Source organism: Grampus griseus (assembly GCF_964374135.1).
Source record: "Grampus griseus genome assembly, chromosome: 17".
In the NCBI taxonomy this organism is placed as follows: Eukaryota; Metazoa; Chordata; class Mammalia; order Artiodactyla; family Delphinidae; genus Grampus; species Grampus griseus.
This window is the reverse complement of record NC_139011.1, coordinates 47,510,994-47,527,033: the sequence shown is the minus strand read 5'-3', so window position 1 is coordinate 47,527,033 and position 16,040 is coordinate 47,510,994. Positions and strand designations below refer to the sequence as shown.

Genomic DNA, 16,040 nt, shown 5'->3' with positions numbered 1-16,040 from the left:
CTGGCCCTTGAAGACTGGGCCCAACAAGGACTGTTGACTGGAGTGCCTATAGATGGCTGCCCAGGTGGCTTGGACTTCTCATAACGTGGTAGTTAGGATTCAAGATAGAGTATTCCAAGAGAATGAGTGCCCAGGGTTGAAGCATTCCACGAGAATCATGCAAAAGCTGCATGACCTTTTATGACCTAGTCTTAGATGTTACATAGCATCACTTTCATTATATACTATTGCAGGCGTTGGAGACCTTTTTCCATAAAGTGTCAGACAGTCAATATTTTAGGCTTTACAAGCCATACAGTCTCTTTTGCAACTACTTAGCTCTGCTGCTGTGATGTGAAAACAGACACAAACAATACATATACTAAGGAACATGGCTGTGTTCCAATAAAGCTTCATTTATAAAAGCTGGTAGAGGCCTAGACTTGGCCCACCAGCCATAATTTACTGACCCCTGCTCTATTGTTTGAAGCCATGGAAAGCCTGCCTAAATTCAAGGGAAAATGCCCACATCTGGATGTGAAGAATGGCAATGAATCTGAGACCCTGTATTAAAACCACGACATATGGGATATTTATAAGAGGATCTGTCTGCATACCTTGTTTCTCCCATGTATGGTGGATATGAGGTATTGGGACATCTTACATCTCTGTAAGCCTGGGTCAGGGTCAAAGTTGGAATCTGAACTCAATGACCTTGATTTCTGGAATAATCGGTAACTCTAATTATGATTTGCTTACACTCCTTACCCCAATAAATATACCACAAAAGATAGATTTCAAGTAAACAATTGCTTTATGGCAGATTTTTATTAAGTCTCCATTGACTGAATTATTCCATTTTGGTTGGAAAGCATGAGCTTTTTTCTTTCCTAAAGAGATCTGCAACTTTTCAGATGTGGCATTTCATTCTACTGAGAGGATGATGTAGGTTTTTATAAACGGAAAAAGCAGGGCAGGCTGAGTTCACTCAGGTCGTACTAATGCTTACAGGAATAACCGAAACTGGAACACAGGCTTCCAGGTTTTCCTGTCCTGTGCTCTTTCCGGTAGGTGCCATTGTCTGCTGGGTCTGGCAGTAATAATTTCTGACCTTTACCTCTCTACGCTCTTGTGAAGGGGTTTGGGGCTTTGTTAGCTTTCTTATGAGTTTGTACTAAATTGTGTCCATAAAGTAGGCTGAATTCCTCAGGGAAGGATGAGAGCTGTTACTGTGTTATTACTGCAAATGTTGTGTTGGTTACCTTTTTTTCTTTTCTTTTGTCCAGTTGTATCCTGAACTTAAAAGTTATATTATCCGAAATGAAAGATGTGCATCTGGTAGAAAAGACTAATTTAAGGGATGAAAATTCCTGATGATTGCTTCAGTCAACCCTTAATACACACTGAGCTTCATTAGTAAATAGACAACTCTCAGACCATTCCCTTGGAAGAGGTCGCATAATCAGCCTTTGTGTTGATTTCGCATTCTGTTCGGTAGAAACAGAACAAATTAGAATAATTAGGTGGTACAGGAAAGCACAAAGAACTTTCTTCTGTTTTTGTGATGCATCCTGTAATAAGGGTTGAAAATGAGACTGGAGGTAAGAACGTGAAACTCAGAAGAGCAAAGGAGAGAGGATAGTGTTTCTTTGAAAATATTCTTTCAGTGTTGGCCCAGAAGAAATATGAAGCTGAGGAAATTTTTTTTTTAATGATGATTTTTGTGTTGATGATGTGAGTGTGGAATTAGTAAGAATCAGGAAGCAAGCATCCGTTTCCACCAAGGACTTGGGAGCAAATGAAACCATAAATACTCCCCGCTCTTGGAAACCCTTTTGGAGCAGTAATCAGAGAAGGGTAAAGGCAAAGCCTCAGGGCAGAGGTGTTCAGAGCAAAGGGATAGGAGGAGAACAAAAGGAGAGTGGATATGTTTAGAGCTGTCATTTTGAAATTTACCTGCTTCTGATTCAGTGCTGCTTTGCTGCTGTGTTGGTCCAGTGGAAATCCTCAAAGCAGGAGCAGCCGTATTTTAAAATAATAGGGTTAGAGCAAGTGACTTTAATCCAGGTCTCTTTAGCTCAAAAGCACAGAGGAGAGTGTGAGGAAAGAGTGAGGCCACAAGGAATTGTTCACTGGGTACCTTTTCCCCAAACCTCACTAACTGGGAGAAACTGACCACTGGATTATGTGCCTTGAAGGAAAACAAAAATGTTGAAAGCAAAGAGTGTGGAGCTTGTTTAGAAAGCAAGCTCTATCCTTTGGTCACCTGCTGATGATAATAGCATTGGCTGAGACCTGACCATTTACAACGAAGGCACTTCTGTAGGTAATAAGTTCCAGGAGGGCCCGAACTGAGTATGTCTGTTTCAGCATTTAGCATGGTCTAGCATCTGAGAGGCCGGTACATTATTGGCATATAGTAGACTTAAAAATGAACATTTGTGGATTGTCTGAATGAGTGGATGTGTGTGATTCACATCCTATTTGCAGGTCCTATGCCCTACAGTGGATTTTCAGTGTCAGGTTGTGAAAGTATTTATGACGGGGATTGGCATTGTTCCCTATCTAATGGATAAAGATTACACATGAAAGGACTTTACATTGACATCCCAAAAGCCTCATAGGAATTACTTAACAAAAAAATAAAATTGGATTCTGTATAATTTCTGATTTGTAAGCTGGCCAGAACACTGGTATTTCAGCCAGTTCTCTGGTAGTTCCGATGACGTCCCCATGATCACCCAGGCATAATCAGAATGGCTTTAGGATTTGGGAGCCAAAATGTTCCTCAGTATTTACGGCATTGCTAGTCCATTTAAGAAAATGGACTACTGAAAAAATAGCTTCAGATACAATATGGCATTATATGATTTAGCATGAAATCTGACAAATATAGAGGTTATCGGAAGCCTGCAATGGTAACGTTCCCTCTGCTATTGAAATTATTGTCTTTAAACAAAGATTCTACATCAGTAATGCTATATATGTATATTTTTTTATGATATTCAGGTTAATTTCCTATTCCCTCTAAGGAAGTAATTGGTTGGTTGGTATGAGAGATGGTGTGGCTTCCAAAGGTGAAAAGTATTATTTTGTTGTAATTTCCAGCTACCTAAGGATGGGAGAGGCCCAGGACACTGCAGTCAGTATATTATGTGGAGCAGGTTATATTGTGGTTTATTTATGAACTTTTACATGTTTATTTTCTGTGCAAGTTTGTGTGCTCCTTTTTGAGTTTTGGTAGATAAGTGTTTTGTAACTTTGGAATACTTGGAGTTTTTTTTTTTATATATATATGTATAACATATATATATATATATATATATTTTTTAATGTAGTAGTTAAAGCCGTGGAGAGTGTACTAGTCTACCTAGGTTCAAATTCTGGCTTTACCCTATGACTTCCCTGTGGCTTCCTCTGCTCACCTATTAAAAAGGAGGATAATAAGACTGCTGTGGTGAGTTATATACTAAGTGCTATTTAAGCATTTGCTATAATGATCATGTATACTCGAAGGCAAGGAACTTGCCCCTTGATCGTCTCTGTATTCCTAGTGCTTAAGAATTCCTAGTGCTTTCCTAGTGCATTGTCTTAGGATAGAGATAGCTCAGTATAGTTCTTCTCACTATAAAGTACTGTTACGTTGAAAGTCTTTGCTTGTGTACTAATAATCTGTGACATATCTGCTGAGGACAAGGAAAGGAATAGTTTTAAAACTGCAATGGATAACAAAAGATTGTATGACGTAATACCTTTATTATGTAATTATAAAACTAACAAATGATCATGGTAGAAAATTTGAAAAACTCCTAGACAAAAGAGACATCAACAACATTTGGAGTAACTTTCAGAGTGTACAGTTGTTCATGAATATTAGTGCTTTCATATTTTCCAGGACTTTCAGTAGACTCTGCTTCTTAAGAGTGTATTCATGATATTTTACTTTAATGATGTTTTCATCATGGGGACACACACACACAGAAATCTGTTAAAAAAAAGAAAGACAGGTAAATCACTGATGTTTCAGATGGCCACATGAAATAAAGTGAGAAAGGTCAACAAGCTGAAAGAATGTGGAGTAGCATCTCCTTAATTGCTTACATAATTCTGATAATTACCTCTTTGTGGATAAAGTAATTAATGGGGAATCTAATTCAACAAAAAGATATGAACTGCAAGCCTTCTCGAAGCCAAGTATTTCTTTCCACAAAAGGTTACTTTCCTCGGCCGTGCTTCCTTATTACCTGACAGGGAAAGAGTATTGTATGGCAAAGGATCTTCCTGAAGGAGGATGCTTCCCACACTGATTGTCATAAGTGACTTCGGGATTACTGTTGCTGTATTACCAAAATCTTAAACTAGGATATTTTTGACAAATGCGGTCCTTAGTTAATTTTTAGAGCTACAAACTGTCAGATGGCTCTGAAATAACAATTGTCTGGCTATTCTTCAGGGTGATCACAATATGGAAATGACCTTGAGGTATCACTAAAAAGCAGGAAGGTGTGAGTCTTCCTTTGGTTCCACAGTGAAATGCGAGTTGGAGTTGGAGTTGGAAAAGAGGCCCACAACCAAGTGATAGAGAAGGAAATGTGAGGTCATCAGTGAAAAACCAGGTTGAAGTTAAGGTGAAGAGGCATGAGGAAATGGTCAACTGTTCCAGTATTACAAAGATCATCAAGAAGCATATCCATGAATGTGTTTTGTATTGCAATCTGCTGAAAAAGAGACAAATATCCTGGCCTGGCCTTCATGGAGATTGTATTTTATTGATTCTGATAATAGATTATTGTTGAAAAGGGCCTCCTATAAATTATAACCATGCAAAGGCAACAAGATAATTTTTTTTCTTTATGTATGTGTTTCTCATTCCTACTCACTTCTCTCTTAGGGGAGGAGAAAATCACAAAAAGCAAAAATGTCAATTCTCAGCTATTCATTTTCAAAATAATTTTTTTTCCAAATTCCAGTGGACACAATAGGTTAACTGTTAAGATTTGTAAGCCTCAAAAAGCTAGATTTTTACAAAGTGTCACCAAATTTTATTCTATAAATAATAGCTTTGCAAAGACTATATGGTGATGCAAAGTTGGAAAAAGCTGGTTTTTCTTCCGTGAATGGCTTCACTGTGTTGGGAGAAGAGGCACAGAAGAAATCAAAGAAATTAAACATGGGGTGAGTTTTCCTTATAGAGAACTCTAGTGCTTTAAAATAGACTAGATAATCCTAGGGATAATCTGAGGGTAGAACAGACCGATGCCTCATTTCCAATCTGGTACCCTGGAAGAAAACAGTGTATTTTCTTTAAGGTCTTGAGAGGTTTTTCTTCTGCTTTGTTTTGGTTTTGGTTCATTTTGTAATCAACCTTATTAAGGTATCATTTACATACAATAAAATGCAGACATTTTTAGTCAACGGCTCAGTGACTTTTAATTAATGTATACATTTGTATAACTACCACCCCCATAAAGATAGATAACAATTCTAAAACCCTAGAAAGTTTCCTCCCAGGCTTTTGCAAAAGTATCCCCATCTCCCACCCCAAGGCAACCACAGATCTGTTTTTTATCTTTAGAGATGACTTTTGCCCAGTTTAGAATTTCATGTAAGTTGAATAATACAGTGGGTGCCCTTTTGATCTGGCTTCACTTGCTCAGCATATGGTTTTTGAGATTCATTCATGTTGGGATGTTTTAAACCAGGACTTTAGCCTGGGTGGCTGATGTTGTCTGAAGGCACCTATAGGTACAGCTGAGTCTCTGGCATTGTCACTGTCTGTTCTTGGCTCAGTATTTTCAACTTTATAAGAAGCACAAGGTTGAAGTAAGGAAGATCATTGTCAGTATAATGGATGTGAAGTGGGTTCTGTTATATAATATTCTCAGCATAAATTGATCTGCTTGGAATCATTGTGTTGATAATGGACAAGGATACTCCTCCTCCAAAAACCTTGATACTATAAAACTTGTAAAGGACGCTGTCCTAGGACTCTTTTAATTTTCATGTTTTGGGAAACATTTCTGGAGAATTCAAATGCTCGCAACCTGAAAGAAACAATTATTCACCTGAAAGCTGACTCTGCTAAAGTTGAGTTGTCTGACCTTTACATGCTGATAGAACCCAAATAGCCTTGCAAAACAATGCTCTCTTGTTGGATATAAGCATATAGATTGTTTAAGATGGACGTGTATATGCAGTAAAGTGAAAAAGCAAAGAATCTTTGAGTTTCCCTTGCTGGGTTTTTTTATTTTTTCATTTAAGTTTCTATAGCATATGCTAATAATTCAGGGAAACCTCAGGTTAGTTTTAGGTCCACTCTACGTACTCCATATCCACCATTTTTCTACCTTCCTTCTTTTCTTCCATCTTTCCTTTCTAACTTCTTATAATCCATTATACTTAATCCTGCATTTGCTGAGGTGGCAATTAGTGTAGGAAAATACTGTGAAATTTTGCTGTTCAGAATGCATGTTGACCAAATTCTATATTGAGAAAAGGTCTGAATTTACCCAGAGTAACCCTTTCTCAGCGTCTTTGAATAAAGGGCATAGAAACTGGGCTATATATAATATCCTGACAGGTATGTAGAACTCATAGCAATTGCCCTAAAGAGCTTACCTAGCGTAGATGCATATGAATGCATTTAATAATTGCTTTATTGGCAGCAGTGCCAACATACACAGTCTGTTTGGTTTTATATCATTCTCATTACCTGCTGTTTACCACTGTATACATTGCTAATGGTGTGGTTTCTATGGCTTGTGAATTTCACGGCCAAATAATATGTAATTTATTGCACACTTTAGTGTAGAAGATGGAGACTCCATAACTTTTCGTGTGCTCTTTGCCCCTTTAGAACGTATTACACTGAGATCAGGCAATGTAATAAATTTATTTCAAATGTGCATGATAGCTAAACATCAATTAGGACTGATGGGCAATATTTCTGCTTCCAGCAACATAACAGTTTTTAAAGACTAAGCCATTGAACGTGGAGTCACTGAACATGGGACTCAGTTCACTTTCACTGGGATCCTTCTTAGAAAACTAAAGGAAAACTTGAATTGGATTTGTGTGGCTTATTCAAGTAGTAACTAATCACCTACATCTTGGTGAATTTAATTTGTCACAATTGTTTGGTATTTTATTAACTCTCTTCCCCTTCTTCCCCGACTCTCACGAGAACGGATCATGAGTATCTTAAAACATACTAAGTCGTCTTCCATCCCTGTTAATCTAACTACAAAAGCACACTTTTCTTATCCAATGTAACTTACTGTCTTTTAGAGTGGCTGGGGTTTTAATTCTCTACAAAATTAAAACCAGCAAAGAGAAACATTTTCAAGAAGCCACCACATTGTAGCGCTTTAGAAAGAAGACTTTAGAATTAAGGGCAACTATATCATTTTATAGCTAAAGCACCTGAGGCCTAAAGTAGGCAGGTAACCATCGAGGTCAGGGAAAGGGGTTGAAGATAAGGTTTCCAGAAAGAGTCTAGAGGGACTCAATCTGAGCAGGTCAAAAACTGAAAGGAGGCCACGAATGTTCTGGGAAGGCTGGCATCTGGCCTCAAGTGTGGGATTCAGACAGGGAGCGGACCCGGGGGGAACTGAGCTTCTGCAGTAGGCAGAGAAGTCCACCTCCTCTCAGGAAATTACCACTGACATCAGGGAGTTGAGGGGAAAGAACAGAATTCCAGTCCACCTGAGAAAGCAGGCCAGTCTGATTAACTCAGAATTTAGGCTTATTTCAGATACTTCTTGAGAAAGAAGTTGGACAAGAGCAAGTCCCACGCAGCCTCTTTTAAATCCATGCCCAGTATTTTCTGGTGGAGCTGCTTAAACCCTCCAAGTGACTCCAGTATTTTAATTTCACTCTGTATTTAATTTCGACAGTTCTGTGATTGATTATTTAATGGGCAAATAAGTAGGGTCACAAAAGAGTGTGAATGTATTTTACAGGATGAGGATGGGCAGAGTGGAGCAGATAGTTGTAGTTTCTGTTGTCTTTCAGTTGGTCCATTGGATATCAGAGGTGAATTTATAAAACTATACTTCCCTTTACACTTAGTTTTTTGTTTTGTTTTGTTTTACTTGAAGTATAGTTGATTGACAATGTTGTGTTTCAGGTGTACAGCCAAGTGATTCTGATATATGTATTTCTTCTTCAGATCCTTTTCCATTATAGGTTATTACAAGGTATTGAATATAGTTGCCTGTGCTACACAGTCCTTTTTATAGGACACCAATAAAAAGGGATCTTGGTAAAGAAGAACGTCTATTAGAAATGGAGAGGAATTCACAAGGAAATTAGTGCCTGACACCACGCCCTTCTCTCTGCATGTTTAGAAGCTAGTTTCTAATTTTAGTTTCGTAGGAGCTGTCCCTGTGATGAATTCTCTTTTACCTCCACACCATTTATCACATGGACATATTGTGAAGTTTGTGTGAGAGAAAGCAAGTATTAGAATTTGTCTTGCAAGGAGCTATAAACACTTCCTGGAACAATCTAGGGTAGAAGGAAAAGGAAAGGAAGGTGGAAACAAAGGAGGAAGACAGCTAATGATGCTGGAGTCTCTCGCTGGGATTTGTGGTATCTCTTTTTGAAACTAAGTACAGAAAGTCAGAACTTGACTGATTGTTTCCTGATCACGGTTTGTTTTCAGTTCTGCTTTTTTCTTGCTCTCTCATCAGTTATTCCAGCCATTGCTATGTCATTTTCAGTTTCAGTAAGCATGCCTGTCTTGTTTCCATTTTCATTATTCATGCAAACGTTGATTGAACTGATGACCCCGAGTTATCAAGGAAACATTAGATACACCAGCAGATACATTTCTTAATTTTAGAAAAAAATTACCGAGTGAAGGTTAAAATAACTCCTCTTAAATTTGTCATTTTAAAGAAACTTCTCCTAACATACAATACCTCATTGCCTAACAATGCCAGATAAATGAAGATTCCTATGTATTCATGAATGCAGGCTAGTCTGTATATTTTTTGGCAGGTATGACCGTTACCGAGGGTAACGGCCTGGTTTGCCGGCCATGTCCTGTCTCCTAGATAGTTGTAGTTTCTGTTGTCTTTCAGTTGGTCCATTGGATATCAGAGGTGAATTTATAAAACTATACTTCCCTTTACACTTAGTTTTTTGTTTTGTTTTGTTTTACTTGAAGTATAGTTGATTGACAATGTTGTGTTTCAGGTGTACAGCCAAGTGATTCCGATATATGTATTTCTTCTTCAGATCCTTTTCCATTATAGGTTATTACAAGGTATTGAATATAGTTGCCTGTGCTATACAGTAGGACCTCGTAGTCTATCTACTTTATATATAGTATACACTTACTTTGTGTGATCCACGCTGGTCAGACCACATGATTATTTTCACTTCTGATATAATTTTTTCAGGTCCAACCTCAAATCTTTGATAAGATATTTTTTAGCATGTGTGTGCTCTAAATCCAACAGTAGTTAGCAGAGATATGGTTTTGCACTAGGTAATCTTCGCTTTTTTGTTCTCGGCCAACCAACTGAAAATTAGCTTTTATTTTCTGGTTGGTTTGCTAGATGTTTATGACTATAATAAAAGTCTTAAATTTTGTCTCATATCTTAAAACACAATCTGAATTAGCAATGGGTATTGTGCTATACATAGGCGCTGTGATATAAATATTGTATAAGTGAGATGTAATGCTTGGTGTACATAAGGGTTCAATAGTCCACCGTGAGAGTGCAGCCTTTTGAACAACCTCAGTGATAAGTGGGAACCACTTGTCCAAGACTTTTATTTAAGATGCAATACTCATTTCTATCCCCTTCAATACATTTTAAGTACCCCAAGCTAGAATAATGGGGCTAGAGGTGCAAGAAGAATATTATACCAAACAGGGGCAATATAAAAAAACATTACAATCAAATTTTTCTTATTAAAAATATAAGTCAAAAACCTAAATACAATATTATTCCACAGAGTTTTAAGGTATATTAAAAACATTGTGATAGGATGTTTCAAAAATTATGGTACAATCCCCTTCTGACACCCTCATTCCTGAGTCACCACTTCAGCAGGACTGGGCTTTGGCATACTCAACCCACATGATGAGACAATAGCAAAAGAGCTTGACGGCTCAGTTGCCGAGGACTAGCCCACTAGGTTCTGAAGACAAGTGGACCAGGTGCTCCCACTGTCCAAACCAACCACCGAACCTGTGAGTGAGGCTGTCTCAGACCAGCTCTCACTCAGCTGATCCATCAGTTGACTAAAACTGCATGAAGGAGCCCAGATAAAACCAAAAGTAAAACACTACCCAGATGAATCCAGTCCCAAATGGCCAAGTAATTGCTATTTTAAGCCACTAAGTTTTTTGTTGTTTTTTTGTTTTTATATCTTTATTGGAGTATAATTTCTTTACAATCGTTTGTTAGTTTCTGCTTTATAACAAAGTGAATCAGTTATATACATATACATATGTTCCCATATCTCTTCCCTCTTGTGTCTCCCTCCCTCCCAACCTCCCTATCCCACCCCTCTAGGTGGTCACAAAGCACCAAGCTGATCTCCCTAAGCCACTCAGTTTTGAGGTGGTTTGTAATACAGCAAAAGATAATCTATACTATAATACGATTTGGTCAAGTGGGTTTATCCTTGAGAATGCAAGGTTGGTTCAGTATCAGCCAATCAATTCATGTGATTCACTGTATTAGTTAAATAAAAGGAGAAAATCATATCATCATTCTTTTTAGATAGAAGAGATAAAAAGCATCCCATGAGGTTCAAAATCTATTGGGTAGGGTAAATTTTATAAAACTAGATCCAAATAATAACTATCTTTCCTTGATAAAGGCTATATACCAAAAATACATGGCACATGTATACACTAACAAAAATTATTATAGTACTAATTTTTTTTAAAAAATTAGCATTTCCTTTAAGGAGAGAATTGAGATGAAGATTTCTAACATTACTGGTCTATTGGAACCGACCTTTTTGGAGCTGTGTATTGAGAGAAATAGAAAGAGAGAAGGTTTAGAAGAATATAGATAAAAATGTCATATTTAGAGATTGTTTTGATTATGTATTTAATTGGAAACACAGGAAAAATCAATAAACTATTAAATCTAAGAAAAGAGCTCAACATAGGGGCTGGAAAAAAATTAATACACCAAAATCAATTGTGTTCCTCCATAGCATCAATATCTAGATACAATACAAGATGAATTTACCACAGTAACAAAACCTATAGAGAGTATGGGGTTTCACCTAATAAATTATGCAGAAAATCTTCATAATGAAAACTTTATTAGAGGACACATGAGTAAAAGAAATTTGTATCACAGGTATGGATGAGATGACTTACTATAATAATATAAATGTCCTTATATTAATCTATAAAATTAAATGCAACTGTAATAAAAGGCCAAGCTCTTTTTTTTTTTTTTTTTTTTGAGGGACAGCATAAAAAAGTGATTCTAAAATGTATCTGGGGGACTTCCCTGGTGACGCAGTGGTTGAGAACCCGCCTGCCAATGGAGGGAACATGGGTTCAATCCCTGGTCCAGGAAGATCCCACATGCCACGGAGCAACTAAGCTGGTGCACCACAACTGCTGAGCCTGCACTCTAGAGCCCACGAGCCACAACTACTGAAGCCCATGAGCCTGGAGCCTGTGCTCTGCAACAAGGGAAGACACTGCAATGACAAGCCTGTGCACCACAACAAAGAGTAGCCTCCTGCCCCACCCCTCGCTGCAACTAGACAAAGCTCACACGCAGCAATGAAGACCCAATGCAGCCAAAAAAAAAAGAAAAAAGAAAAAAAAAAGAGCAGATTGCTCTATCTCCTATAAAAAAAATAAAATAAAATAAAGTAAAATAAAATGTATCTGGAAGAATAAAGTTCTCCATACAGCTAAGGTAGTTTTGAAAAATAAGCTCAAAATGGAGAATGTGCCCTACACATTAAGATATATTGGGAAGTCATGATAGATAAGAACTGTGTGATGCCCTTGGAAGAAACAGCAAATAAGAAAACAAATCAAACAGGTGGCCTAGAAATAGAGCTATATACAGATAGAAAGTTGGCACATGAAAGAGATGGAATCATAGTCCAATGGAGGAAGTTGAATTACAGCTTTTGGGGAAACAGTCTCATTTTCAAAAGAGAGATGAGACTGGATCTTAACCTAGTGATATCACTTATGTTGTACCCAGTCCTATATAGCTCACCTAATCTTCACAAAAAAATCCACAAGGCATAAACTATTATCCTCATTTTACAGGTGGAAAAACAGGTATGAGAGATAAAATGACTAGCCTAAGAAGTACATGGTGGAGCTGGAACTTAAACCCCACAGAAATCATTCTATTAACCATTATGTTATATAATTCCACCTAATGTACAAAACTAAAATACAACAGTTTTAATATTTAAATGTGAAAAATAAAATCTAGAGAGAATAAAAGAAATTGCAAGGTAATATATTTGTGATTTCACGGTAAGAGATGAAATAGATCTTTGAAAAATAAAGAAGCATACATTGTATGAAGCAAAAGTGATGAGTTTAACTATATTAAAATTATAAATTTATTAATATAAAAAATCTGATTTAAAAAAATGGGCAGAAGAGCTGAATAGACATTTTTCCAAAGAAAACATACAGATGGCCAACAGGCACATGAAAAGATGCTCAACATCACTAGCCATCAGGGAAATGCAAATCAAAACCACAATGAGAGATCACCTCACACATGTCAGAATGGCTATCATAAAAAAGAACAAAACTAACAAGCCTTGGCGAGGATGTGGAGAAAAGGGAACCCTGGTACACTGTTGGTGGGAATGTTAACTGATGTAGCCACTAGAGGGGTGGGATAGGGAGGGTGGAAGGGAGACACAAGAGGAAGAAGATATGGGGACATATGTATATGTATAGCTGACTCACTTTGTTATAAAGCAGATACTAACACACCATTGTAAAGCAACTATACTCCAATAAAGATGTTAATAAAAACAAAAACAAAACAGAATAACCATATAATCCAGTAATTCCACTCCTGGGTATATATCTGAAGAAAACAGAAACACTGATTTGAAAAGATGCATGCACCCACATCCAGTGTTTATAAGAGCATTGTTTACAATAGCCAAGATATGGAAGCAACGTAAGTGTCCATCAACAGATGAATGAACAAAGAATACGTGCCATATGTACACAATGGAACACTGCTCAGCCATAAAAAATGATTAAATTGTGCCATTTACAACAACATAGATGGCCCTGGAGGGTATTATGCTTAGTGAAATAAGTCAGACAAAGACAAATACTGTAATGATATCACTTATAAATAGAATCTAAAAAATAAGACGAATGAATACAACAAAACAGAAAGAGATTCACAGATATAGAAAACAATTTAGTGGTTACCAGTGGGGAGAGGGAAGCGAGAGGGGCAAGATACAGACTGGGAATTAGGAAGTGCAGACAACTATGTATAAAATAAATGAGATACAAGGATATATTGTAGGGCATGGGGAATATAGCCAATATTTTATAATAACTTTCAATGGAGCATAATCTATAAAAATATTGAATCACCATGTTGTACACCTGAAATTAACATAATATTGTAAATCAATTATACTTTAATAAAAAATTAGAATTTTATGTACAATAAAGGATACCAAAGTCAGACTGAAAAACAGTTGATGGGTAGAAGACATATACATTATCTAAAACCCAACAAAGGACTCAACATCTGAATACAAAAACTTCTACATCTCTAAAGACACACAATACTCAATAGAAAAATGAGCGAAGGTCATGATAGGCAATTCATAGAATGGAAAACATGAATAGCAAGAAAGTATATGAAGACCTAACTTTTCTACAATCAGAGCAATGCAGAATTAAAACACCTTACTTCATATGAATCCACACATGCCAAATTTCCAGAAGTTAAAATGCAAATTATGCTGTGGAGCAACTACGCCTGCACACCACAGCTACTGAGCCTGCGCTCTAGAGCCTGGGAGCCACAGCTACTGAGCCCGCGTGCCTAGAGCCTGTGCTCCGCAACAAGAGAAGCCACTGCAATGAGAAGCCTGCGCACCGCAACGAAGAGTAGACCCCGCTCGCTGCAACTAGAGAGAGCCTGAGTGTAGCAACGAAGACCCAATGCAGCCAAAAATAAATTAATTAATTTTTAAAAATGCAGATTAACAGCGTGTGGTGACAAAGAATATGGCAAGAGAGAAATTCCAAGTATTGCTGGTGAGGGGAAAATGGTACAGCTATTCTGGGGAGGAATCTGTGAAATAAGGCATATATATGACTTCTACCTCGGCCATTCCACAGCTGCACTGTTACTCTGCACTGTTACTCAAGGGGACATGTGGAAAGAGTGTATTAATGCCTATGGTGGACATAAAGTGTTGAAAATAGCCTAAGTATGTATCACCAGGGTAATGGATAAGCAAAATATGGTATTAACATATGGTGGAATATTAGACAGTGGCCAGAAGCAATAATTTCTATGGAGCAACACAGACAAATTTTAAAACAATAATTTTGTGTAGAAAAAATAAAAGAATAGGATGTGATTTTTAGTCGATACTACTTTTGCAAAAATTAGAAAATACAAAACAATTCGGTATTTCAAATATATACATATGTTTAAAATAACTATGAAAGGTGAGTTGGGAAATTACATATTAAATGGCCCAAATGGTGCTATATAGGGGAAAATAAAGGAAATAAATCTGGCAGAGGAACGTCGGGGCCAAAACCAATCTTTAAAGTATAGAAAATAGAGTGACCATACACACCGATGATAGAGTGACATGAACTGAGGCATATGGTCCCTTTTGAGTAAATGCCTTAAATACAAACTAAAAAAATAATGTCATAAGATTTACAAGCACTATAAAAATATTTAGCATTATTGCAGTAGATAGTAGAAATATATAACCTTTCAACTTAAATAAAAACAAGACTGATGAAATATCATCTTTGTTCCCATGTCATCCATGCTAAGGAAGAAATAATAAATCAGCTTTTAAGATAGAATTTTTTACATGAGAGATAAAAAAAAAAACAAAAAGAAACCCTAACTGTTTATCCCATGAAGGGAGAAAAAAACAATTTGAAAAGTCAGAGTAGAACTCTCTGAGGACAATATTTAACATCAATTTTTGTAAAACAGAATTTTAAGAAGCTGGTTTTGAATTGTTTATAGAGTTTCTAATTAGCATGCTGAGGAAATACAGGGTCCATCTTAATCCAGAAGCAAATAAAAAGTTCTGACTCTTAAAATTCTAGGCTCTAGAGTAGGTGCGTGCTGGTGTGCTGGTGTGTATGTGTGTGTGTGTGCACATTTGCTGTGTGTTTTCAATAAACTCAAGAGTACATAAGGGTGTATGTTATTACATTGTAACAATTCTTGAGCAAGTCTAAATGAAGGTCAGTAGCAAACAAGTAGATGCCGCTTGGGTGGCCCCCCAAACTCTCAGGTAATGCGCAGATCTGGCTTGGCAATCATGTTCTGCTTTTAGACATAATGCATTTTTATGTTCTTGTTAGCATTGAAAGACTAACTTGAATATTCTGCAACTGATGAAATGGACAACAGAGCAGTAACCTAGAGTTTACAAGTATTGGGGGCAGTAAAACTTTAGTTCTAGATTTAACTTGGATTTTAGTCCTAATTTAACTTGGATTTTCTACAACGCATTTTTTTTCTATAAACTGGAGGTATATACCACCATAATCCTAAAAAACCTGTGACTTTGGGCTTCAGGGGTCTAAGCCTTCTCTCTAAGTGACTGAAAGGTACAACTGGATATTAGACCTGTCTAAAAATTGTCCTTTTCTGTCCTCATATACAAGGGTTCAGCTTGATTTTTGGATAGCTGTCATTAAAAAAAAAAAAAAAAGTGCAAAGAGCTAATGCCTTTTGCTACAAGACAAAACCATTTCTCCTGGACATGCAGTAATAGGAGGCAATGCCATGTGTTGGAAGCATGCACATATTTTATGATAGATATTAATCTGGAGGTTAACAGCT

The 16,040-nt window shown here is 37.0% G+C and overlaps 1 protein-coding gene across 17 annotated transcripts in view; it reads right to left on the bottom strand.

Annotated features, from left to right (window-relative positions):
- Nucleotides 1–3,727: 3,727 nt before the first annotated feature.
- Nucleotides 3,728–16,040, bottom strand: part of LOC309835180 (uncharacterized protein) — a 43,796-nt gene continuing 31,483 nt past the window's right edge. For all 17 annotated transcript variants that reach the window (XR_014297958.1, XR_014297959.1, XR_014297960.1 and 14 more), the window contains one exon: nucleotides 3,728–3,964. The gene's annotated coding sequence lies outside the window, so the exon portion shown is untranslated. The remainder of the gene's footprint in view (nucleotides 3,965–16,040) is intronic.